Below are 25,727 nucleotides of genomic sequence, written 5' to 3' on the forward strand. Positions count from 1 at the left end.
ATAAATACTGTTTATGCCGTTAATTGGGAATTGGGTCAGATTTTCCTTGTTTGTACCTTTGCTGCTCTTTTTTTTTTCCCTCTGCAGTTGTGAGACAGCAGCATTTTCTCACAGCCTGTATGTGTTGTTTCGGGACTTGGGTCAGTGGCAACAGCATAGCTCTGTGCGTCTGCCAGAGCTTGTTCAATTGAGCTCCTTTCCAGGAAAACAAAACAGCCGACTGATGAGAGTTGTTATAAAATTTCAAACCAAACACCTTTCCATAGTATCTGGAATACCATTTGGAAGCAGCAGCAGTGCGACCAGTGTCTGCACCTGCTCCTTCACCTGCTCTCAGAAACGGCTCAGCAGCAGTGGGAGCTTCCCAAGCAATACCTGCTGTAACCTACAACTTCCATGGCTGCTTTTTCTCTATAGTTAGTATTCAGCAAAGAGTCTGCTACAGCTCAGAGCTGTGTGTTTGCTGGTATTTTCTCGTTCAAAGCTTTTGAGAACACTTTACTGAAGCATATAATGCTGCCTTGAAATTGGCCTCTAAGCCGCATTTTGAGAAGAAGAAACACAGGCACTTGGCTGGGTGTTTTTGCCCTGTGCCATGGCTTGCTCAAGTCAGAAAAGCACCCCGTCTCCTCCTTGCACACCTCCTCGCAGCCCAATTCTCACCAGTCTGTCTCTGATTATGAGACTCCTCTCTAATACAACAGCTTCCCTCTTTTTTTTTAATGTCTTTTTTAAAAATTATTTTTACATGACATTTTCCCCTTTCTCTCTGAGATTAAGGCTATTAAATGGTTTTAAACTCTAAGGAGAATTCTTATTACAAGGGCTTACATTAAAAAAAGTCTTGCAGGCGTAAGGTTAGGCATAATCATGGTGCCTCCTGTTTTTATCTGAAATATTCAAAAAGGAGAGTTGGACAGTCTAAATTAGGCAATGGAGTTTTTGCCTTGACATTTTGGAGGTTAAATTTTGCCTGTGACTGTCAACCTCTCAGAAGAAGAGATGGCATTTGGAGTAATCCAAAACTCCTGCAGAGTTACATTACTGTGGCAGCCAGACTGGAGTAAATCTAGTCTGAAGATCTATTGGTTCAATTACTGCTTGGGGTCAGGACATGCCATAAATTATTAGATATGCAAATGGAAAATGCTGGCTGTTGATGAAAGAAAGATGGATGGATTTCTTAAGTACTCATAATCAGTGCTAAGACTAACTATAGACCAATGAACAGTCATTTGCTTGCAGAAGATTTATGTTCTTAAATTTTACCTGTATTCAGGTGAAAAGAAATTATTTTTTGTTTTCCATGTGTCATATTTTTAAAATAAACTTAAGTAGCAATTTGGAGGTCTGTTTTGAACTGTTTCTGCAATGCCCCGTGATTTTTAAAAGCAGGTTCAGAAAGGAGCTTGGATTCTCATTTCACTCTCACTTATCAAGGTGTAAGTCTGAAGCACTGCTTTACTGAACAGAGAGAAGACACGCTGACTGTGGGTTTGTGAGGAGAATCAGTCCCTTGGCTCTAAGAAGGTAGGGTGTGCAAAGAATGCCACAAAGCTAACTCAGGCTCATGAAGTCGCTGCAGAGTGAATGAGTGATGGCACACGGTATCTGTACACTACATGAACTCTGTGGTGCTTCAAGAGATTTATGCTGATTAAAAAAAATTAAAAAATAATTAAGATCTTATTGTATCACACCTGTGTTTGCTATTCCTTAAATCAGTACCTGTAGCCTTTTTTCTCAGTGTGATTAAAGTTGGAAGAATTTGACCCCAACATTTGTCATGCAGAAGGTCTGCCACATCTATTAAAACCTGTTGAATTTTTCTTGCCAATTATCTCTTTTGGGAGATTTTTTACTACATGTAAGACAAAATGAATAAAAGTGTGAGAATATCCTGAGCTATTCAACGCCACCTGCTGCTGCAAGGGGAAATATATTCCCAGATGCACCTTGACTGAGCAGAAACAGATGCGGGACCATAGGAAAACTTGTTCTGCTTGATATAAGCTTGCTTTGCAAAAATATATCACAGCGCATGAGGGAATATACATTCTCAAAACTGCTACTAACTTCTTCCAAGCAGTCTGTGAAAGCCAACAGTTTCTGAAGGATGCACAGCATTCCTCACCCTTCTTAGCAGTTCTCACTTTTGTCACTCTAGATAGAACATTTTTCAAAACTACTACAGGTTTTCTCAAGGCTCCTGTTCACTGCCAAAATATAAAGCTCTTGGCCCTTCCTGTTGCTATTGTTATTATTTTAATAATAGAGTTTACATGGTGGGGGGAATGACAACTAGACAGTAAATTGGTATTTACTTAGGTATTCTCCAAGAAGAGATCAGAGATTAGTTCATATCATGTAGTTTCTGTAAGACAAAAAACATCAGGAAACATTTTAGCTAGTTATAATATTTACTACTTTGCAAAAACTATTGTTTATATACACAGGTACAGAGCCAGCAGAGGTGATGGAATAAACCCAATTTCCTTGAACCTGCAAGACAAGCCATTGCAGGTTCAGGCTGCCACTCGTACCTGCCAAGTCTGAAAGCCCTTGGATGCTCTGTGGGTAAGAATGGGGTGTACGTGGTGTTTGAACTGTGATTATTTGATTCTAGCCTGACACCAATACAATTTGGAAACAACTCCTTAAACCCAACAAAACTGTACATGGAGAATCATAGAAATGAAGTCAAAGAATCAGATTTTAGAACTTTTTCCATGCAATTCTGAACAATCCTTTCAATACAATAAATGGCTACAATAAACAATTTCTGTGTCAAAACACTAATAGTAATGAAAGAGAGTATCGTTTTAAATGTTTAATTTCAAATTCTGTTTTATATATTAATTTTGAATTCTAAACAATAAACAACGTAAATTCTGCTTAATACTGTTCAAATCCTCTGTATTCTGAAGATTCAGAGTGGTATCACTTCAGGTCTATTTCTATAGGTCGGCAGGTTTTAGGAAAGAATAAAGGAACTTTCCTGCAAAACTAGCATTAAAACTTACAAGAAAGATGCTGTAGAAGTTTTAACAGTATATAGATAGGTTCTTCAATATTCTTTATTTCTATATGCTCAGCTCCCTCTTGTGCCACTAATTTAATAAATATGAAGTAGTTTTACTAAATATATCTGCTATTATGCAACATAACAATTCCATACAAAAAAGCAGCAGCATATCTTTCAGTAGTTATAATAATCTGTGGCAAAAAACCCCTCTCTGATAAACCTTCTGGACTTGCACAAACACTTGGTTTACTTAACTACTGGTAATTCTTTTTTAAATTGTACCATTATTTTATTTCCATGGCATGGTAGAATGGGCCCATTCTCCCAACTTTCACCTCGTTCTTGTACAGAGTTTTTCAGATTGTGCTCAGTAGTGTGAATTTTTTTTACAGATAACTCAAAGTACCTTTTATCATCTGACCCCCTCCTCTCAGTTTGCTTATAGCGAATGACAAAGTAATTATAACGTGGAATGCACTGTCACCTACTTGATTGCTTGCTTCTTTACTGTCTTCCCTGAAAGTTTGCAGTTAAAACACTTTTATAGCTTTAAAGAACTGAAGTGAATTCATATTTCTAGAACTTAAGCCAGAAGTAACTATATTTTCAGCAGTTGGATTTTCATTAAAATTTACAAAAGACCTCTGCCTTCACTGATTTATTGTTGCATTAGGTAAAACTACACACAGTGTATAAAATACTGTGTTACTCCACTTGTAGTCTGATCTAACATGTTATCAGTGATTGCAAGTACATTTTATAACCCCAGCTGCTGAATCGAAAAAAAAGGTGATACAAGCATCAATCTCCAGGATAAAATCAGAGCACTTTCTACCACAGTTTGACCTTAGCGATGCCTTTGGATAGTCTTACTTGTCTAAGTCCCTGCAACAATTACCAAGGGATGGTTAGAAAATGCAGCTTTAATGGAGCAGACTGGAATTACTAGCAGCATCAAAGACTTAACCACTAACCCCGGAGATTTCCAAGCACAGGAAGAATTGAGGAAACTCTGATGCCACTGCAGGGATGGAACAGAACAGGGCTGCAAACGCCAGCCACAGATTTTATTTGTGCTCTTTATTGTCTGCATCCCTCAACTCTGCAGTGTCATTAGCAAATACAAAAAACTATAAACAAAAAAAAAAACCAGCTACAGATAACTAGACCTCAAGATACAGTTGACTCCAGCTAAAGCTGCCAAATCTTATTTATAGTGTGAAGAGACACAGTTAATTACAGGTCACAAAAGAATGTTAATTTCTGTCATAATACAAGTTATAGTCCAAGAATGAAAAAGCTTAGTTTTGGACTGAAATGGTTTCTCCTAATACAACTCCACTAATTTGAAATCTGACCTCATGCTTGTGGACTACAGACTGGACAAAGAAAGGATAAATGTGCCTTATCAATCTATTTCATAGTCCTGAATATAACAACACTCAAATTCAAATAATAAAATTAATTTTTGGCACAGAAAAGTACTGAAGGTAAAAAATAATTAGAGAAGATGATCATAAAAGGCTGTTTTCAGCAATGGCTGTTGTAACTGCTTATAATTCTCTTTTTTTTTTTAATTACTACAACAGATTCCTAAAATGTTCAGTGCTGATGACCCAGGAAGTAAATTAAAAGAAACCTTATGAACAAAGCTGACTGCTCCCCCCCAAGGAAAGAATCACTAATCTCAACTGTTCTAAAGTACACCGGATAATTATTAAGATAAATATTATGTGAAGGATGGAGTCAATTATATTACATATAATCAGACACTGGTCACTCTACAAGTTGTAATTTCTTTGTGCCTAATTTGCATTTAACTTCAGTTTCAGGAAATGTAAAATAACAGGATCTGAGCAGTTACAAAGATGCATTTAACTCTATGTTTCAATTTCTTAAAAATAAACTACATACTATTTCAGGAAATAACACACCATTCTCATCCAACCTGTAACTGCTGCCACAAAAATGGTAAACTCATGTTTGGAGGGGAAATCTCGCAATCTAGGGCAATAGGATTCATCTGGCAGGTCACAGAGAGATACAAGAAAACAGAAGGGTAATTTACATCAATATGCTAATCTAAATTTATATAGAGAGTCTATGTAGTTAAAAAAGGTCAGATAACTGTAACTTTACATGGAAAATTAGCAGACTGGTTTGAATTAGTATCCAATCCCTACTGCAGATCAGCCAGTCTCTTCAGTAAGGTGGGGCGGGCTGCAGGCTTCTGTAGCTTGTGCTCATCATTACGATGTTTTTTGTTGTTTTGTTTGGTGGTTTTTTGATGGGGGAACTTCTTCTTACTGTAGGGTTATAATCCCTATGTACATGAACACATCTAAAATTCCAGCATATAGGTCAGTACTGAGCTTCCCAAATCCTTAACAAACATCTTTCTGTAGGCCTTCATGTCAGTTTTAATCGTTCATGGTGAAAGGAAACCCTAATCAGCATTCAAGAGAAGTACTCCAAGACATGTATCTTTCCAACCTCAACTATCCTATGATTCTGTGAAAATGTGTAAGGGAAAAAACCCCAAGTTTTCATCTTATTTGAAACACTAAAACCAATTAAATAATTTTAAACTGTCATTCTTAACTACAGGATGGCTTTTATACAACAGCTTTATAACAGGTGCAATAAGGCATACTGAGGGAAAAGTTCAGGACACAAATACCTTGTTCTTTTCAGAATCTGGCCTAAGAGCATGATATTTGAGACATACTATTGAATCATACATGGTTTTTACAAAATTACTTTACAACCTATGAAAAAAGATCCATTTTCTATCCTCTGTTCCTTGGTTTCCCCCACATATTCGTAGTACCTGCTCATACTACTTAGGAGCTTAGGAGCACTTGTGGGGTCTAAGAGGAAATGGATTAAGCACGCAGACTTGCATTGCTGCTTCTCAGTAGAAACCCAGCTTGTGCAACTCTACTTTTAGTAATTCACTACACTAATGCCAAGCTCAGCTAGATGCCTTTCTGAAAAAGACCTAAAGCAAAGATCAAGACACACAGTTGAGAAGCCACCTGTAGTTACCAAGCCCCTCCAGCTAGCTTACATCAGGACAAATGACAACAGCCACAGCCCTAACTTCTTCGAAAGTTGATGTCTTTCTGGGAACCGTGCATGGCTATATGGCAAGTTGCAGTTACAACCAGACTGTGTACAAGCATCTCTAGCTGTCTTTCAGTGGACACAGGGAGGAAAGCGTGGGTCCACTGAAGTCAGCAGGCACTTTCCCACTCTGTGTAAAGATGCTCTAATGTCATCCAGAGGAAACAGTTCTGTGCCTGCTTCTCAGGTCCACACTGATCTGCATAACAGCCCCTTTGCAACCAAGGGGCCTCAATTTGTTTTGTGTGGCCCTATCCAAACAACGACAATGCAGTCTGGACTGCACGGTATTTATTTCCAAAGTCTTTACCTGTCATATGATAAGTGTTAACAGAAACTTTATTTTCATAGATACTACACTTGTATCTAAAAATAACTAGAGATATTTAGGAACATTTCTGTATTCCTACACAAAACACGTTAGAATCTTTGAATAAAAGGCTTTAACAGAACATAAACGTACTCTACAAAAATCACACTGACAATGGATGTTGTTTACAGCAGCGGTGCAAGCAGGCGGGCTTCCAGCACCGCGCTCGCAGCAGCGGTGGCTGCACCGCCAGCCATGCTGGGCTGCACAGCCGTTCCGCGGCAAACGGCAAAGCAAGGTCCTTGACCGGTGAAGCTGACAGCTTCAATAAAGGCTGACAACCTAACAAAAAGTGACAATGGTGTTGTTCAGTGGGTAGGAAGGGCAACAGCAAACAAAGAGAAGGGGAAAAGTGATCTTGCGAGAGCGCTATTTTGAAGGAATCCAGATGAGCACAGTATTCCAGTACCTTAGGGTTGGTTGGTTTGCTTTTTAATTTTAGGACTGCCAGATTGAACTGTGAGTGCCAAGATACTAGCAAGCTAACATAAAAAGGAGGAATTTTGGCTTGGAATGGATAATGACAGATCAGGAGGAGGACAGAAAGAGCATCTGGTAGAAAATGCACCAGGAGGAAGGATCCAGAGTAGCAGCATTTTCTCCCAAGTTTGGGTACATCTGTAAAATATCAACATCTCTGAAATAAAGTGCTGTTAGGCAAATGCTTGTGAGTAACAGGGATGGTCAGGAGCTGCAGCAGTACAAGTGAATACCTATCTTAATGAAGTGTTGTACAATTTTTGCAACAGCCTTTTTCTGAAATCATAGCACGGTTCTTAGTGAGCCAGTTCGGGGTGGCTGCCGCTTATGTAGGAAATGATTCCTGAGGTTTTCTGCAAGTCTAGGACAGACATTACCTGCTGCAGTAAATTCACATGGTTAGCATTTGTTGCTACTATGACCAAAGGTTAATGTTTCATTGGTTGACTGAATCAAGATCACCAGTTGCCCATTACATATTTTTGTGGTCTTACCAATACATTTGATTTCAGCAGGTTCTGAGTACACTAAGTCTCTGAATGTTAAGTGAAAGCCACATATGTAGGTTACATACTTACAAATTTAGTTACTGCAAAACAAAGCAATTTCACAAATTATTTTTTTCAAAGCTGAACACACACTCCCAGCTATTTGCTGTGGATCTGAAAACATGTGGAGCTGTGTAATCACCACCCCTGATGCAGCTGAACACAGAGTAAGAATGTTAAAGACTTTCAAGAAGAGTGAAGGGGTTTGGACTACAGACATGTTTGAATCCACTTCCAAAAGATACAGAAATTCAATACAAATTTTTAAAAGGATTTTCTAATCCAGATGCTCAATAGTATCCCACAAAACTTTGCTTTACTTTAGGTACTCCACAAGCCCTGAATGAAGGCCTCTTATGCACTTATCCAGAAACAAGAGGAAAAACCTGAAATTCTTTACATTGATATGCTATTGTGTGGCGGTGCTCCTAGTCAGAGCAACTAATTGGATAATTTAGCCATAAAACTGACCTAAACAATGTAACTCTGTTGAAAGTTCACCTTTCTCTCAAATTAGCAGTGAGGTAATTCAAATTATTTGAACCTGTGCTGGCAAAGCTGTTCCTGAGCAGGGGCAGGGAAAGCAGCTGTGTGGGATGGGGTGAAAGCATTAACCAGAGATGTTCCATTTGAGAGCACGGGTCTGCAAGGTTCCCGCTGAGCTATGAACTTGCTATGCAAATGCAAAAATAGTAAGCCTTAAACTTTTCTCCTGAAAATATGGTGAGGCCATGTTAGTACCAGCAGGTGAAGAATGGGAGACACCGAGGATGAGGAGGTGCAGCACAAGAGCCAGAAAGCGAGCCTGAAAGGTAGAGGGAGCAGGCTATTTCTCTTTGTTATCGAGTGAAATGACTCCACAAATATGACAATAAATCACTGCAGGAATCAATCTGAGCGGAGGCAACTGCTCCATGCTGATAATGCATCAATCAATATTTAATGTTTACACTTTAATTAATCTGCACGTAGGAAGCATTCTTTCAGTGACAAAAAAGTGATGAGAAATAAAACACCTTTTATATCAAACAGCGACGAACGGCTGCCTATCTGTTAGGCTTTGATTGGGCCCTCAATTGATCACTGCGGCCTTTTTCGATTGCACCAGTGTGCAATGTCACATTTGGGTACAAAACAAACACAGACTCTGTGAAGGAAGGAGGGGGAGCTTCCGAATCTGCTTTTGAGTGATTACAACTTAATCAGAACAAAGACTGATAGAAAAGTATGAATTCTTTGAAAAGACTGGGCAGAAGCAAATAAAATAAGAGATTTTCAACATGTGCTTCAATGACACCTATCTGAACAGATTTTTTATGCATATTACGATTACTGATACCTACTAAGGCTTTGTATAGAAAAACAATTCAGATGTTGACAGGCAAAACTGCCTTCCCTTATCAGAGCTACCAGTGGAGGCTGACGGTCAGTTTATTTTGCAACTAATCTGCATGGCAGCAAAGTGCCAGGTGCTTTGTGGACATAGGAGAAGTCACAACTCCTGCCTCAGAGTGGTTTTCCTCAGTGCTCTGTTTAAGCCTTGTAAACTCAAGTTTCTTCTTCTTTTTAAAGGACCTGATTCATTGTTCATTGATGTCAACTGAATGACTTCTATTGACTTCAGTGGGCATTGCATTAGTCCATAGATGAATGGTATTGAAAAGAATAGTGATGAAAGACAAATGAAAAAACAGTGATATCAGACTGGTAATGTTCAGTTATTCCTTTTAAAAAGAAAACTACAGCAGTACGTTCTCCATACACAACTAACGCTTTCCTATGCTTATTTCTAAAATAGTTTGAAATGTACAGACTTTCCACATAACAAATGCACCAGCACTAATTTTAAACATGCAGGCAGTTTAGCTTTCTAGGTCCTAGTTTAGTTTAAATGATTGGAGATCTAAATCCAGTTACAAAATTGACAAACTTACAGAGGTTGAAACCCAGGAAATTTTACTGTATTTTGTATGTAACATTTAAGTCATTTTGCAAAGCCTGCCATGAAGTTAGTATTGTGCAAAGAACCCATTCATACATCAAATCATTTTATGTAGTCCTGCTCGTAATTAAATAATACAATTATCCTGCTCGTAATTAATAATTATCATTTTGGGCTGGGTTTTTTTCCACTGAAGAACTTTCATTGGTTTTACTATTTGAAAAATAGAAGGATTCTCTTTCAGATCCAGTGATGACCAAAATGGTGCTCAGGGTGCTCTGACTGCTGGCAACACTTGAGCAAAACCAGAAAGTATGGTATAAAGTCATATATTAGAAGGAATTTGAAAATATTAAACATCAACCCTACAAACAAGTTTGTTTCGCTGAGATTGGATGATATTTTTCTTTGACTGACAAAATTATTTTGGCTATTCCAAGTCTAAGGCACTTGGAAACACATTCCTAAGACCACTGGCATTTTTGGATACCAAGAGCAGCAAAGGACTTAAAGCATCAATGACAGACAGAAGACTTCCATTTGTTGGTCAAAACGTTTTGAAATATAGTAGCATACAAAAATTGGGGGAAGTGTTCACAGAGGAAATGAAAGAAGATGAATATGACATTTAAAATGCAATAATAGAACTTAAGTTTCTACTTCTCTTTACTTGTCATTCCCACTTACATTTTCTTCCACAGAACTTTGTATGTAGATAAAAAGATCCCCAAAGATCTCAGTAGCTCCATAAAAGTGGAGACAGTGACTTTGCACTAAAATCCATAAAGAGCTTTTCAGCACACTTTACTTACAGGCACATATCTACATGCAGAGCTGAGTCTGCAGTTTATCTTTTCCATAAAAACTCCTTCCCCCCCCACCCCGTGCAAGTCAGATGAAAAGCTTAAAAAAAAGGGCAAAGTCAAAAGTGAAGAATGCTCTATTGTAATGCATGATCAACTACAAATATTTATAGAAAAGATGAAAACACTACTGTGTGCACGTCAGGGTTGCCCTAGGACAGCTTTAACATGCACAGTTAATGTTTATGGAACAAAACCAACTTGCTGAATGTGAAATTTTAATTTTCCTTGTATGTGCCCAAAGTAAAAGTAAGCTCATGCATACCAAAAAAAAAAAAAAAATTACTGGCTTGATAAAATCCCAAGGGAACAATGCAGAGCATTTCATGCTGTCACTGGTAAGCAGAAAAACTACCCACAGTTGCATATGCTGATTATTTTATTCTCCAGTCATATACCATTTGCTTCACACAATCGGAATAACAGCCAAATCCTGGCACCTATGAACTTCAGTTGCTTAGCACTCCAGATAGCTGCATGGTCTGGTCTGCAAGCAACAATCCTGACATTCAGGAGACAGGGCCCGTACTGTGGTTTTAAAGGCCCATCAGCTGACCTTCTGAGAACACCAGTCCATAAAGTTCTTTGCTATGTAGTCATGTCACCTAGCAAGGGAGTTTCCCAGCCCTGTACCACCCTATCAGGGCAAGTTCCCAGATCTAATCACTGTCTCAAATTGTCAAGCCTAAGCACTAGGACACTCTTCCTGCATCAGTTCTGGCTACGGTTGTTGGTATTAACCTAAGTACTTCCACCTTTGTTATATAAAAGCACCCAGCAAGATTTAAGAGTACCAGTCCCTATTTAACACCCAGGCTTAGGCTATTTTTCCACCTCAGCCTTGTCACAGCTGTCTGCTGCATAAAGAGAGACTGAAACATACTAAAAAAACCTGGAAGACTAATAATTCATTAGCCTGACAAATGAAATGTAAGTCCTATCGCTCAAGAGTAGAACTTCTTGGTTATAAAGGAAGCATATATTATTCTGACAGTATTTTCACAAGATAAACTGAAGTTACAAAGAAGGCAACCAATTTGATTCAAATAACTGTCTCTCCTCAGAAACACTAATGATTATAGTCATCAAGCAAAGTTGGTGGGGTAGTGTTACTACCCCCGTTTTACAGATTTGGATAACTGCATAATATCAAGGACATGGGACTGTATCATGCTTGCAGCTTTCCTGGCTGCTGATCCTATGGAAGATGCTAAGCAGAAGACTGACTCCTGCACCACTGAATCACCACACTGCTAAACGCCAGCACGGAAAGATGTGCAACAACACACAAACACACACAAAAGATAATCTCTTCTTTCTTCCATCACCAGCACTGAAAAGCTCAGGGCTTATTGTGCAGCTAATGAGAATTAATACACTTGCAGCTGGCCTTCCACCACCTGTAGAAGGTGAAAGTCAGCCAAAAACCTATAAGACTCTCCAGTTGTGATGAATGGATGGAAACCCAGAGTGTGGCTCAGATTCAAGTCCTAGACTACTTACAGCAGTGTGATACTGGTGCCAACACACCCACTTAAGAGTAGAGGGCTCAGACCGAGAGGCAGTCTCTGGTATTCCATGATGGTAAAATATATGAGGGCAGGCATCAACTTTCCTTGGTTAGTTATGTTTTTAGTTATGCTGTATTTTGGTGCCCAGGGGCCTAATTTATAATTCTAATAACAAAATGTATTATGAAGTATAAGCCAAGCACATGCAGGTTCTAATTCTATTTCCTCTCAAAGGAAAGAGCTAAGCTGTTAAGCTCCACGTTCTTTCAACATTTCCTATTTGCAACAAACACAAAAATCTGAAATCAGGGGCATACTTCTGCAAGACTTTTACAAAGTCCAGGTAGAGCAAGTTAAAACATCTTTATTTTTTCTAGTCCCCAAATGACATTTCTCAGTACACAGCTGTAACAATGCCTGGTTTTGCAAGTAAACTGAAGTTACAGAGAAGCAAACCAATTCAGTTCAGACATCCTCCCCAGCTCAAAAACACTACCATCCCTAAGCTTCTACCCACAATTTTACAGAGAGCATACAGGTCAGCTGAGGGATCTCCCCAGCCCCTAAGGATGGAGAAATCCTAATCCATTTAGCAGAGAGAGACCGTTCCTCTGGCTTGGCTGCAGAAGTTCACTGAAGAGCCCACCTGTTTATGCTATACTGTACACACCCTCATTTGTACATTAGAATTGGGGCAAACGTTCCATTATTTCCTTCCATCTCCGCTGGAAGACATGGCAACCTGTGCGAGGCCCAAGCAGGCGGCTGGTCCCAGCCCTCTAGGTCACCTCATTGAAAGCACTTATGAGGACACATTTAGTGCAACAGGAAAATAATTTGTATGTGTGTGCAATAGACTTAATGTTAACAGAACTCTAAATTTAATCATTCAAACTGTCAGTACTTTAAGAATATCAAAGAGCAAGACTGTATCATTAATAGTTTTTACATTATATAGTATTTATGCTATAAACATAAGTTTTAATAAAATAAAAATCACTGCAGCCATTTTCCCTCTTGTTTCCATTGACAAATGTTGATATTGACAACAAGGTATGTTTGTTCATCTTATTTAAGTGATATAAACAATGACAAAGAGTTAATAAGGCGACGGATACCAAACATAACAATGGTCCTTAATCTTACGGAATTGTTCTTTGCTCATGGCAGCAGCCAGCCTCCCTAATGTCAGTGGCCCAAATTCTGTAGCCCTTAATCACATACCATTACCTTCAGTAGGAGTTGTTCCCAATTTAGGATCAAAGACCATAGTTCGCTGGGGCCACCCTTTCACGGAAGGATTGGGCCCAGACTTTTAATAAGGGGTTTGGTGGCTGACAAAGAGGTGATTAAGATCTTCCTTTGAAAAAACACAAAATGTAGATTTCTTCTTTTGGATTATAACAGCACAGATAGCTGTAGCTTGTGGATTTCAGAGTATTAACTGCTAATCCACAAGTGAACTGAAAGGTTTTTGTTTGTTTGTTTTGCTATTACAGTATTCAGTTAAACTTGTGGACCTTCAGTTCTCAGTAAGTCATATTTAAGTTTCCTAGCAAAATATTTTATTTAAGGAACTCAAAGTTTCTGTAAATTTTTGCTCTTTTTCATCTATGCCTCCCCACTGCCTTGAACATCTCTGTGAACATGTCCAAGAGTTTGAGATATTTCCTGATTACATTCAAAACCTAGTGTAGGGGTTTTTTTTTGTTTGGTTTTATTTAATGAAAAGCTTGCATTTATTCCCAAGACCTCAAACCATGAAGTTTTGGAAACTAACCCATAATATAAAGATTTCTATTTTCCTTAAGTAACATTCAAGGATTGCTGTTTGTCAGTGACAAACAGAAAGTACTTAGTATAATTATTATAGCACCTCAGTAAAAATCAGATTCTAGCCGTAGGTGATTGCAGCTATAAAGTTTCCAGAATAGGAACAATGAGCCCTATGAAACTAATGAAAAAAATCGCCAACTTCCTCACTCCAAAGTCTGATTTTTACAAGGACTCCATTTCTTCCTGGTTGCCAAAAATGAACAGTTTATTTGAATCTAGCTTAGGTCTCCAGGAAAACAATTTTAATGTAAAATTGAATAATGTTGCACCAATGACAGGATAATTAAGTGGTTTCAAAATCGAGCAATATTTAGGTGCATTTACTGTAGCATGCCCCAATAATGAAAATAAAGAAATCATATTCTAATGATAGCATAGCTAGAGATGTTAACTATCCAGACATACCCCTTGCTATATCACTGTACTGTAATCAAATGAATTAGAAATCTAATGACTACTTTGACACAAACAGGTATTTAATATGCTGAAAATGTACCAGATTTTCCCCCTCAAGCATTAGTAAAATCCCCAAGAAAATTAAAATCCAGGTCATAGCTAAATTCCTTTGAAACCAGGATTTAAATAAAAAAAAAAGAAAAAAAGAAAAAAAAGAATTGAGTCACTGTAAGAATTCTTTGTGCTGTTACATTTTTATAAGGTTAAAGCTAAAAATAAGATCAAAATCTTTTTGGAGGTTACATTAAAAAGTAGACCAGGTGTGTTCAGAAACCCATCACATATACGCCTGTTAAACAGATGCCGACCAATAAATTAATTAAAGCTACTCTCCTTTTGAATCAGAAAAGAGGAAAGAGCTGTTAGGGGCATTTATGGGGTGACGTTCTCTTGACTGACAAGTTTTTCATGCTTGGCCTCTATTGTACAAGTCACTAATGCTTCCCAAACATTTTCCAAAAGGAAAATTAAATCACTGTCTGCCTGTAAAGCAGAGAATGTAGTAACCTGTTTCGAAGTAGCTGGATTGAAGCTAGAAAGAGATGGCTGAGCTGTTTATCAGTCATGAAAAGTGAGTAAGAAAACAAAGCTCTGACACTGACCTGATAAAAATCCTGGCAAGTAAGTCCTGCCATCAAACTCAGAAAATCAGAATTTGCACGAGAAATATCTCACTCTCCTTATTATGCTATGCTTCATGGTGACAATTAGCATCTGAGCTGATCAACTGAAACAAGATTCTAGTGCTGACCTTAAATCCTACTATTCTTGCAGGACTTGGAAAAATAAATAGAAAGGAATTTGAGGAACAGTAAATGGTACTGAAAGAGCTACGTGACTCCTGGAAACGTAAGCTTCTCTAGCACTTTAAGGACAAACAACATTCATTTCTACATTTCTTCTTCCAATTACACAAATTTAATTTTTTTTTGAAACCGCACAATTGCTGGAAAAAGGAATTAGTGGGTGCAAGGGGTTATTAAGCATAGCATTCACCCACTGCTCTTACACAGAAAAGGCAGCCCTGAAAAAAACCTAAAGCTGATTAATATGAAAGGCAGCTAACCTAAAAACCAAAACTTGAACTGAATGGCGTGCGTTAATCTTTCTCAGATACACTTATGAAAGCTAAATTTGCTGCTATTTATCATTGCTGTGCCAGCCAAGTGTTCATGTCCATGATATCTCCTCAGTTCTGAGCAAACCAGTCCAAACCACAGAACATTGTCCTCACTGGTAATTTTGTGAATCTCCTGTCTCTCTACAGCTGCTTGAATAGCAAACACTTCACCATCCAGGGTCATTTGTGATAAACTTCGTTAAAAAGCCGACATTCATTACTGGCAATTTCCTTAATCCTCAAGTTGCTTGTAAGGAAAAGATTGAAATTCTGTGTTATATATTTGCTCTATTGGGTCTACAATCAAAATAACTCAACAAGTTAGAGACATTAATAAAATACTTGCCAGATCAAAATCTTAATAGCCAGTCCTAGACTTGCCATTGTTCATTGATGTTTGTTTGCCAGTCTATCTGGAGACATAAGGAAAATCTTAATAGTTCTGGCCACTCATTAGCAAAGTACCGTGGAGTCCTAATCCCATAAAGATATTAAACTATTTTTCCTTACAACAGCAACAAATGGAGGGAATTCTCATTACTTATTAAGATGGGGTACATTCTTTGCATATTGAGTTTCTTCTTATACTTTGAACTCTCATCCCTCATCATTCTATTTCTGAGGCTAAGATCAAAGTAGATCGGCCTTATAGAGCTACAGATGAGTGGCCGCCTTTCAGAGAATATTAATGCCCTCTTGAAGAGCAAAGCTGGGAAGGAGGTGTAATCCCCTGAAGGGAGCCCTGCGAGCCCAGTCATACTGAACCACTGCAGCATGCTGGCTGGATCAGCTGTTAAAGAGCGCAGCCTCACTGAGGTGGAGCTGCTTATCCCAGTTTAACAATGTGGCCCAAATCTCAAAGCAATAGTGAGACTAAGTCTTGTTTTGGAACTGGAGAATGTGGATTCTGGCAGACTGGCACAGAGCAGTGTGTTTTATAGCAGGAAAATACGTGACCAACCTTGTATTTTGCGTTGCAAAATTTTCTGGTCATTCTGATTCAGCTTGTGACATGTTTTAATTTTTACTTCTCATACCTCAGCTGCTCAGGGACTGGTGTTCTTGATGAGCTTGTTGGCAGCGGGCAAGACAGTGTTCCCCTTCAATCTTCCACTTCCAGCAGCAATCCTGCCATACAGGGTTTCTTTCTTGCCTTCTGACTGCTTGCAAGCCTTTTAAAGGGGAATTACTTTAGACCCTTGTTAAAGGTAAGAGTAAACATGCTAAGTACCAAGACATTCACTGGGTATCGTTATATGAAAAGAAGAAATGTTATATTCATTACAGAGGAAAATCTTGTAATAAAAAGTATTACCTGCATTTATAGCCCTTGTAACCTAATTTTTGTGACAAAGCAAAGAAGTAAAAACATTCCTTTCTGCCTTTCAGTGACCCCTATAAGAAACCCCCCATGGAGTCATTTAGGATAGTAATTTGAGTGAAAATATACGCAGCCTTCACTCTCTTGCTCTTCTTAAATTAATAACCCTTGCCAATGATAAATCTGAAAGTTTCTAAAGGCATTTGCAAAAATGCCCTCAAATTAGTAAGCAATTAAAAGAAATAAAAACTTAAAAGACATTTTCCACAACATAAAAGAGTGACAGAACATGGAGCTGTATTGTTCAAATGTTAAAACTGTACATAAAATACCCCTTCAATATATGCTGCCAGTAAAAACCAAGGCTAAGCAGGTCATTAAAATGTCAGACTTGGGGCAGAGTGGAAAAAATGCTGTGTTTAAAAGTAAACATGTAGACCTTTTATAATTATTTCCCCTTAAAGTTAACTGTTAAAAAAAAAAAAAAAGAACCTGCAACCAAAACAAACCAAAACTAACCCCCAGACAAACAGCCCTGCACCATCAGCAGGAAGAGGCAAACTCTTGTGTCCCAATCTTGTTCCTAAGTAAAGACAGGAAGATTTTTTGGTCTTTATGCAGCCTCTGGATGTCAGCTTTGAGGAGGAAATGTCATATGCTTTAGAAAAGCTGGATAAAGGCAAAACCAGAGTGATGTGTTCATGCCATTAATATTGATGTCATATTTATGCTAAAGCTGAATATGAATTACAGGATTATTAGAAACCTTGGGAGCTCTGTGTGCAGCAGGGGAACCCTTGGGAAGATATGGAGGTGCCACATACAGCCTTGTGCTGACCGACAGAAAGACTGTCACATTCCCTGTTGTGATGATGTTCATGTCCAGATGTAGGATTTTAGCGCCACTGTAAAGAGCACAGGCTAGAAAACTCTGCTCAACCCCTTCTCCTCACATGAGCTACACCTGCCCATTGTGACTGGTAGAAGGTTCAGTGAGCATAAAGGAAACACTGTGCTACTTACTGGAGGAGCTGAAAGCCATACTAATTATACTTAGTTGAATTAATCTGTTTTGCAGTCTAGTGCAGATGACCCAAGACAGCAAAAGGAAAACAAAGCCTGTACCTTCAGATATGAAGTACGCTGCAGTACTGAAAACACAAAAAGCTGTATTTTAATATTACTTTTCCTATTTCCAAGCTTTTTGAGCCAGTAGCAAAGGCTGATATCACAAAATGGTGGGGGTTGAAAGGAACCTCTGGAGATCACCTAGTACAATTCCCCCTGCCCCCACTAAAGCAGGATTGTGTATAGGCAGATTTTGGTTATCTCAGACAAAGAGATTCTGCAGCCTCTCTGGGCAGCCTGTCCAGGTGCTCTGTTACCCTCAAAGTGAAGAAATTCTTTCTCATATTGATATGGAACTTCCTGTGTTCCAGTTTATTTCTGTTGCCCCTTGTCCTGTCACTGGGCACAGCTGAGAAGAGTCTGTCCCCATCCTCTTGACACCTAACCTTTAGATATTTAAAAGCATCGATCAGATTCCCCATCAGCCCTGTTTAGCCTCCAGATTAAACAGACCCAGTTCATTCAGCCTTTCCTCATGCAAGAGATGCTCCAGTCCCTCATCATCTTTGTAGCTCTTGGCTGGACACTCTCCAGTAGCTCCCTGACTTTCTGAAACTGGGGAGCCCAGAACTGGAAACAGTACTCCAGATGTGGCCTCACCAGTGCAGAGCAGAAGGGGAGGAGAACCTCCCTCGACCTGCTGGCCACACTATATGCTTCTGACTCATCAATCACATTCCAGTTTTGTTTCCCTCCTACTGGAAAAAGTGCATCATGGCCCTGAAGAAAAAGTTTTCCATCTCATTAATTTTGTGTCTTTTAAGCAAAGTGTCTGCATATGAAGTCAGCATAATATCTGCACTGTGTCCTTTACTGAGCTGAATTCCAAAACAGTCTAAACAGCAGCAATACCCCAATAACAACTCTGTTCAACAGGCACAATTCCACACTGATTGGGCTAGAGTATATCTGAACACTGCTCATGCACACAAAGTTACTCCAGATTAACTCTGATTTAAGAAAAAACGAAAAAAAAAAAAAAAAAGTAGTTGTCTCATAAAGCTCAGATAAATTTAATTAGAAAATAAAAAGGTTGTACCTTCCAGCAGTTTCTGGGACTCCCACTGAAGTCCATGCAGGACTACAGGTATCTTATTTTGTCCTCTAACATCTCCATATCTCTGTTCCCTTAAACTAACAAATACCACTGCTGAAAGTACAGGTTGTCACATTTACAATCAGCAATTAAACCAAACATTCTTCTGGTTTCTATCTGATAAGAGCAGAGTTCAAAGTGGAGAGACAATGGAGAAACTCAGAATAGCACTGAGAGATTCAACTTTTATTTAACTAGTCATTTTTCTTTAAACTAGCTTCAACAATGCAAATATTTTTAAGTTGGGAAGAAACCCAAACTGTAATCATGGTTTGAGACATGTTATACTCAAATACAGAGACCACAGGAGAATATCAATCTTCATAGTTATACTTCCTTTTTATAGCTTCTGGTATTTTATGTAGGATAATCAAAGATACCAGGAGGAGAGTATTTGACCAAGTTTTAGACTGGTATGATAGACTCAGCAGAAAAACAAGACTTGTATCTTTAGACAGCTGTGGTTCCACAACTGTTAACAACAGATCTTTTAAGATCAATACTCCCTCAGTATGTATGACCATTATTTCTTAGTCACAGGTTTACAAGGCAACTCTGTGAAAGTATACCATATATGTATTTTTTTTGCCAGCTCTACAGTTTTCATTCTGTGATAAAAATTATGAGTAATACTTACACAGGATTAAAATTAGGTGTTGAAAAGATGGGGTTTAGTCATGCCTAAAGCTTGCAAGTAAAAAGTAAACATTTTTTTAAACACATTTTGAACCAACAGGCTGGCTTTAAATTGACTTCAATACTTTGCATCATTTCATTGCATCATTTTGGTCCAGTAATAAAGAGCCAAAAGCGAGTCTAAATGTGCTGTGGAACCCAGGCCTTGTGACCTATGGCCTTAGCAAAAGCAGCACATCATCAACATTAAGGGCTGGTACTAAATTAAAATAGTTAGTTTGAACTCCATTTCTTTTCCTATTATCTACAAGTACTGAGGCTGATAATCCCAGTTTAATAAAGTTTACTAGTTCTAGGACACCTCTGAAATTTTTTATTTCCTTAAAGGTAAGTAAAAACATTATTTTTACCTCTATTCTTTATGCAGAATCATCTTCTATCAACAGTGGGAATTCCAGAGCTGGGACACAGGTTTCAGTTTGGGTTCTTCAACCTAGATATAGAGAATGTAGTAATTTTCTCAGTACTTAGGGATATGATTTAGCTTAGGACAAGAGCGGTTGGACTTGATGATCTTAAGGTCTTTTCCAACCTTATGATTCTGTGATTCTCCTTAAGATCATAGTGAGAATGTAAAAAGCTGGTTCTTTGCTGATTTATTATATGACTGCTGCTTATGTCTTCTTGGAACCAGGCTAAAACCAGCAGCTAATTCTTGGTTACCAAAGTATCAAAAAAATGCATTTTGGAAGTACACATTCAACATTTCACAGATGTTAAGATCTTCAAAAATACCCCTATGCTATATCCCAAGAAAATCCCTCAGAAAGATGCTTTTCTTGAATATTTGGTTTTGATTGCTCAGAAGTTTAAGGAAAATGGTCTTCCTGCTATATTGCCAGAGGACAAACTCAACTGACACCCAAGGGGAGACAAATGACTCAGAGTCCTCAGGTCTCCACATTGCTAATTTCTAGACTTCCAGCAGTAAAAACATACCTCCCCAAACACCACCTATATACAGATTTCAAGATTTAGAAAAACATGATAAACAACATTAAATATCACCCACCCTCTACCATCAATGTTTTCTTCGCAGTTACAAGCTTCTATAACATAGTGATATAACCAGCACAGAGTTCAAGTATAAACTATAATCAATTAAAAACACCAGGCCCACAATCTTCAGAGCTGACTAGAATTGAGAATGTGGGAAAAAAACAACCAGGAAATGGGAAGTTCCAGTTTTAATCAATGGCTTGCCTTGTACTTAAACTGGCATTGCCACTGGAGCAGATTATCACGCCTACTTTGCCAGCAGGCATTTGTTTGCCCCCCATGCTGCAGAAGGGCAGGCATTCCCATGGCAATGGCAGGGGGGATTTCAAACAGCAGGATAATCCAGTTTTTAAAAAAAAGAAAAAAAAAAGGGGGGGGTAGGGGGAAAAGATGACTAAGTATCAGCTGTTGGGCCAGGGAGGTACAGTCAGCAGACCCCAGGCAGGGAAAGCTGAAGGCTGGGAAGACAATGAAGGACACCTGTACTCACCAACCTTTTAACCCAGCATGAGTTGTCTGCCCACAGCCACCTATAATCTGCCACATTTTCTCCAGTTACAGAACGAGACAGATGAGGCATAACTCAAACTGGTCAGCCAGCAGAACTGGGGGAGTTGCGAGCTTCTACCAATGGATGGTGATAAAACATTTTCAATCAGAACCGCTGCTTATAGCTGTAACGTTTGGCATTAAGAAAAGATGACTTGAGCAAACCCAGGCTGCCTGCAGTGTTTTATAAAATGTGCACAGGGTCACTCGTGCCAGAGGACACGTGGCATTGTATCTCTACAACCAGTGGTAGGAGCTGTTTGTGGAAACGTCTTTAGCTGGCACATTATACCTGAAAAATCGAGTGATTCACACCTTTACTTTCTTTCCCCCATTCACTGCATTAACTGTCATTCTGACCCTCTGTGCTGGAGTCAATAGTTTTACAAAGCAGCCCCGTGTCCCGCAAGGCACTCAACTTTAGATCTCCACCTTAGCACAGCATTTATAGATGCCTTCCACTTGTTTCTTGCCCTCAGATTGGGAGTATACTTTCTAAGAAACAGAAGGATCTGATTTACCTTCATTTATGTTGTCATTACAGCACTGATGTTTGAAATCAGTATTTTGAGGCAATGGTTAGAAATCTAGCAGCGTTCCTGTGTGAGCTGTCATCACCTTCTGCACTGCCATTGACTTTCTCTTAACTGATCCGGGTGAAAAATAACCCAGCTGAAAAAGAAAGAAAAAAAATTGTCAATTACTCTGAGCCCAGTTCACCGTGTGTGTGCAAATGCTTCTGCTGGAACAAGGCAGGAGAAGCAGCAGGGGCGAAGCTGCTGCGGAAATGCAAGCGTAGCCACATTCCTTGATACTCGAGGAGACGGACAGGCTGACTTCAAGTAAAACATTTTTAGGTGGATTCTAATCTTTTTTATAACCATCAATTTTTTCACATTGCAAATAGACCCCAAAAAACCTGGTGTTTTTCCGGTGGCTCTGTTCACACAATACTTTCTGTTGGCAGCTCGTTTCTGTCTTAGTCATGTTTTCAGGGCTTTTTCTTTAGCAGATGTTTACAATTACTCCTTAAAATGTTTCCATTTTCTGTGATCATTGAATGTGAATGAGGTGACATTTTTAAAAATAATTGTAGCTTTTTCTGGCCAGAAACCATGTTGTTAGATTCAAATGGTCTTTGTCTTTTTAAACTGTGGTAAAGGTCTTATATCTTTGTAACAGCAGCATCTGCACTAGCTGGCCTATTTTTTTTTTTTCCTAAAAATCAAACTTCTATTTGTCACTACCCAACTATATCTTGTATCTGGTGATCAGATGTGTATATGCCTTTCCATTTAACCTTAAAGACACGAGACCTATGCTCCTGATTGTGTGCTCGAGGACTTGGGAGCACTGCAGAACAAATGGCATTAGAGCAGCCCAGGCTCCGGACAAACGAAGGAAGGTTTCTTTGCTTTTTTTCCTTCACTCCCTTTTTTAATTTGTTTTTATTGACCTCCATTTAGATCAAAGTTCTCACAAATAATTGCCATGTTGCCAACACCTGCAATTACACTGCAATGTTTGTAACGCTTCACACTTTCCTCAAAACCCATTTCTGGGAGTCACGCGAAGTTCTGAGAAAGCTCATCTGTTTCTTCTTTTTTCTTGTTTGGTTTTGAAAAATAAGATTTCCATTGGCAGAAAAAGTATAAAAATATGCCGTGTATTTACCATAAAGGCTCAAAAAAGAATGCCACATATGTGGCATTTTAAAGATCTCTTTTTTAATGCAGTCTCGTGACTTTTGGAGTGCTGACTCACGATTTTTGCATGCTTGACATCAGCAATACCACAACTGAGAGAAAATCTTTGTGAAAGATTCCTTTCTAGTCCTCTTGAGACAAAGGGATCCTCCAGGAAAAAAAACAGAGAGACAACTGTTTCTTATTCATGATAGTTCTCAGTTAAAAACAAGCACAAAACCCAACTTTAAAGCAAACAATCCTAAATATCTGCCAAGCCATTCCTGCTTGCTTTCTTCCCCATAAAGACTCAAAAAAGGTACAAACACATTATTTTTCTTTTCTTTGATAGAATGGTATTAAATCATATAATGTATAAGAATTAAACTTCTGGTATAATTTAATATTGTTCAATAAACAGCTTCTTTCAATATGCCAGATTCCTCCCTCTTGACAAGGAAGTCTGGCATTAGGGAGAGACAATGACTTTTTCATTAATGATTGTATGTTATTTTTAATTATACCATGTATTTTTTTAGCTTCCTTAAAAGAAATATAAAATTTTTATGATTACATTCCTTCTGCTTAATTAAAATAAAATACTCAGAGAAACATGGAAATTTCCCTGGAAAAAAAAAATTAGAGCCTTTTTGCTATTAAATGAGAATTTTGGCTCATGAATTAATGCACTTCCATTGCAGTGCACTCATTGATCCATGACCTCAAGCTTCTACTTGTTGAAAACAATTACAAATACTTCCTATTTCTAATAACACAGAATGTAATCAGTAGCTATCATTTACACTGGTGCTAGTAGTAGCAGAGAAAGTATAATGGTAAAAATTTGATTTTGAAACTGTCTGGTTTAGCAGTCAAAATTAGACTCATTTATTAAGCAAAACTTCCAATTAATTCCAAATAGTTTTTCTACATGAAGACTCGAGGATAAATTGCTTGTGGGTGGGATAAAATTGGCCAGTATGTGCCTGTATAAGAATAAATATTTTTGGCATAAACTCTTTCAGAGGCAAATCAGGTCAAAGGACAATTTACAAAACTGTCATTGTCATCTGGCATTAATTTGATAGCTCATTTCAATTGACATCTGTGAGAAACAGTTGGACACGCTGTTTCTCTTGCATTAACCAGACTTTTTAATTAATTATGCAAAGTTGAAAGCAAACAAACAAAATTAGGCTGAAAAGTAAAACTACACTCGAATAAAGGTGCACATTAATTCACAGTTAAACTCACGCTCTTCACAGAGAGTTATACTCACACTAAAACCGAGTCTAAAGCTGTACTGTGCTATGAGCTGCCTTTGAATAGCACACACCATCAGCATCATCACTCAGAGTGCTGCACAGCACGTTATACAGAACCTTGTCTGACACCACAGATCCCTCCTTTTTCCCCACCCATTTGTTCTACGTACAGACATGAACAAAAATACTGTTGCTACTTCTAAATACTTCCAGTCTTTCTAACGTTGCTGCTACACAAGTACTAGCATTTCCTCACCATTAGTCTTTCCAAACAATATTGAATTCAGTTCACAAAGATGGATCTACTGAATAGCAGACTGTAAGATATGTTATTTGAACTATGCTGTGCCAGTCCTTTAGCTGATGACAAAATTCATGTTGGGTGTCTCTAAGTGTCAGTAAGCACAGCACTAATTAAAGTCAGTCAGAGCATCACTTCATAACTGCTACTTAATATTATTATCTCATGTTTGTAGTAACTCTTTGTAACCCCTGATTTACCCAGAATCTCATTTTTTTCTGTGAAATTCAGTCTTTTGAGAATGATACCATATTTTCATGCTATCTCAGTAGAAATATATCTGAATAGAAAATATTTCCTATTTTTTATGCTCTCACTTGGCAGGGTGACACTACAATCTTCAAACATATCAATACTAAGTAAAGAGGCTTGGGGTTTTTGTTTGTTGGGTTATTTTTTTTATTCTCAGACATACATATCCAAGATGATGCTGTGTTGTTTGATCGGGATGGGGCGGGGGAGGGCAGGGCAGGAATCCCTAAGACAACGTCTAGAGCATTTCAGCACTTTTCTCCTGTGGCTTGAGCTTGCCTATACGAGATCTTTTGTTTTGGGACCATTCTGCCCCAGAATCCAAATCCTACTGTAAGTTCTCAAGACATCTGCCTTTTCCTTCTTCACAGGAAAAAAATATAATTTAAAAAAATCTCTAAACTCTTCAGCTCAGCTTTTGCTTTGGCTGTATAATGCATCACTCGAACAATGTACAAAATCTCAGAGAGCAGGAATTATTTCTGAATATATATATATCACTTGGTTAAAAAAATGTAAAAATTATTTACAAGTTTAGCATGGTTTCTGGAAAGGACTTGGTGCCTGAAATCAGGGTAACCCTGGAATTTAAAAAAAAAAAATTTGTAATGAGTTCATGGCTATACAGACTGTTTTAGATATGGGGAGGTGTAGACTGAAATGACAGTTTGTTTCTTTCTGTCATAGTATATGAATCCCATTCTGAGGTGGTCTGCTGGTTGCCTGCAGTGCAGAAGAAGAAACTGTTTCCCTTTTGATGTATAATTTGGCTTCTGGGTTTTGTTTTGCTTTCTTTAGAGCACTGATGACCAACCATGACTGGAGCTACTAGAGGATGTCAGACTGGTAGGCAGTTACTCTTACACTAACAGAGTGGCCAGGTGGGGTGCCTTCCAAGTTTCAGATGTGAGGTTAACAATTAATTTTCCCCAAATCAGATTGGTATCAACTATTAGAAAATCTTTGTTTATACTTTCCTCAGGAGCTTTGAATTATCTAAAATGGTTTCAGAATTTTGCCCCCTCCCCAAACTGTAAGTGAATGAGTCCAAAAGCAAAATAGTTAGGAAATGCGTTCTTGTTTACAATGATGAAATAAAAAAGTTCTTTTTCTGTTCCCATAAAAGCTGTCAAAGTACCACAGGCAGAGCTATTTACG

Source organism: Gallinula chloropus (genome assembly GCF_964237585.1).
Source record: "Gallinula chloropus genome assembly, chromosome: 13".
Classification (NCBI taxonomy): Eukaryota; Metazoa; Chordata; class Aves; order Gruiformes; family Rallidae; genus Gallinula; species Gallinula chloropus.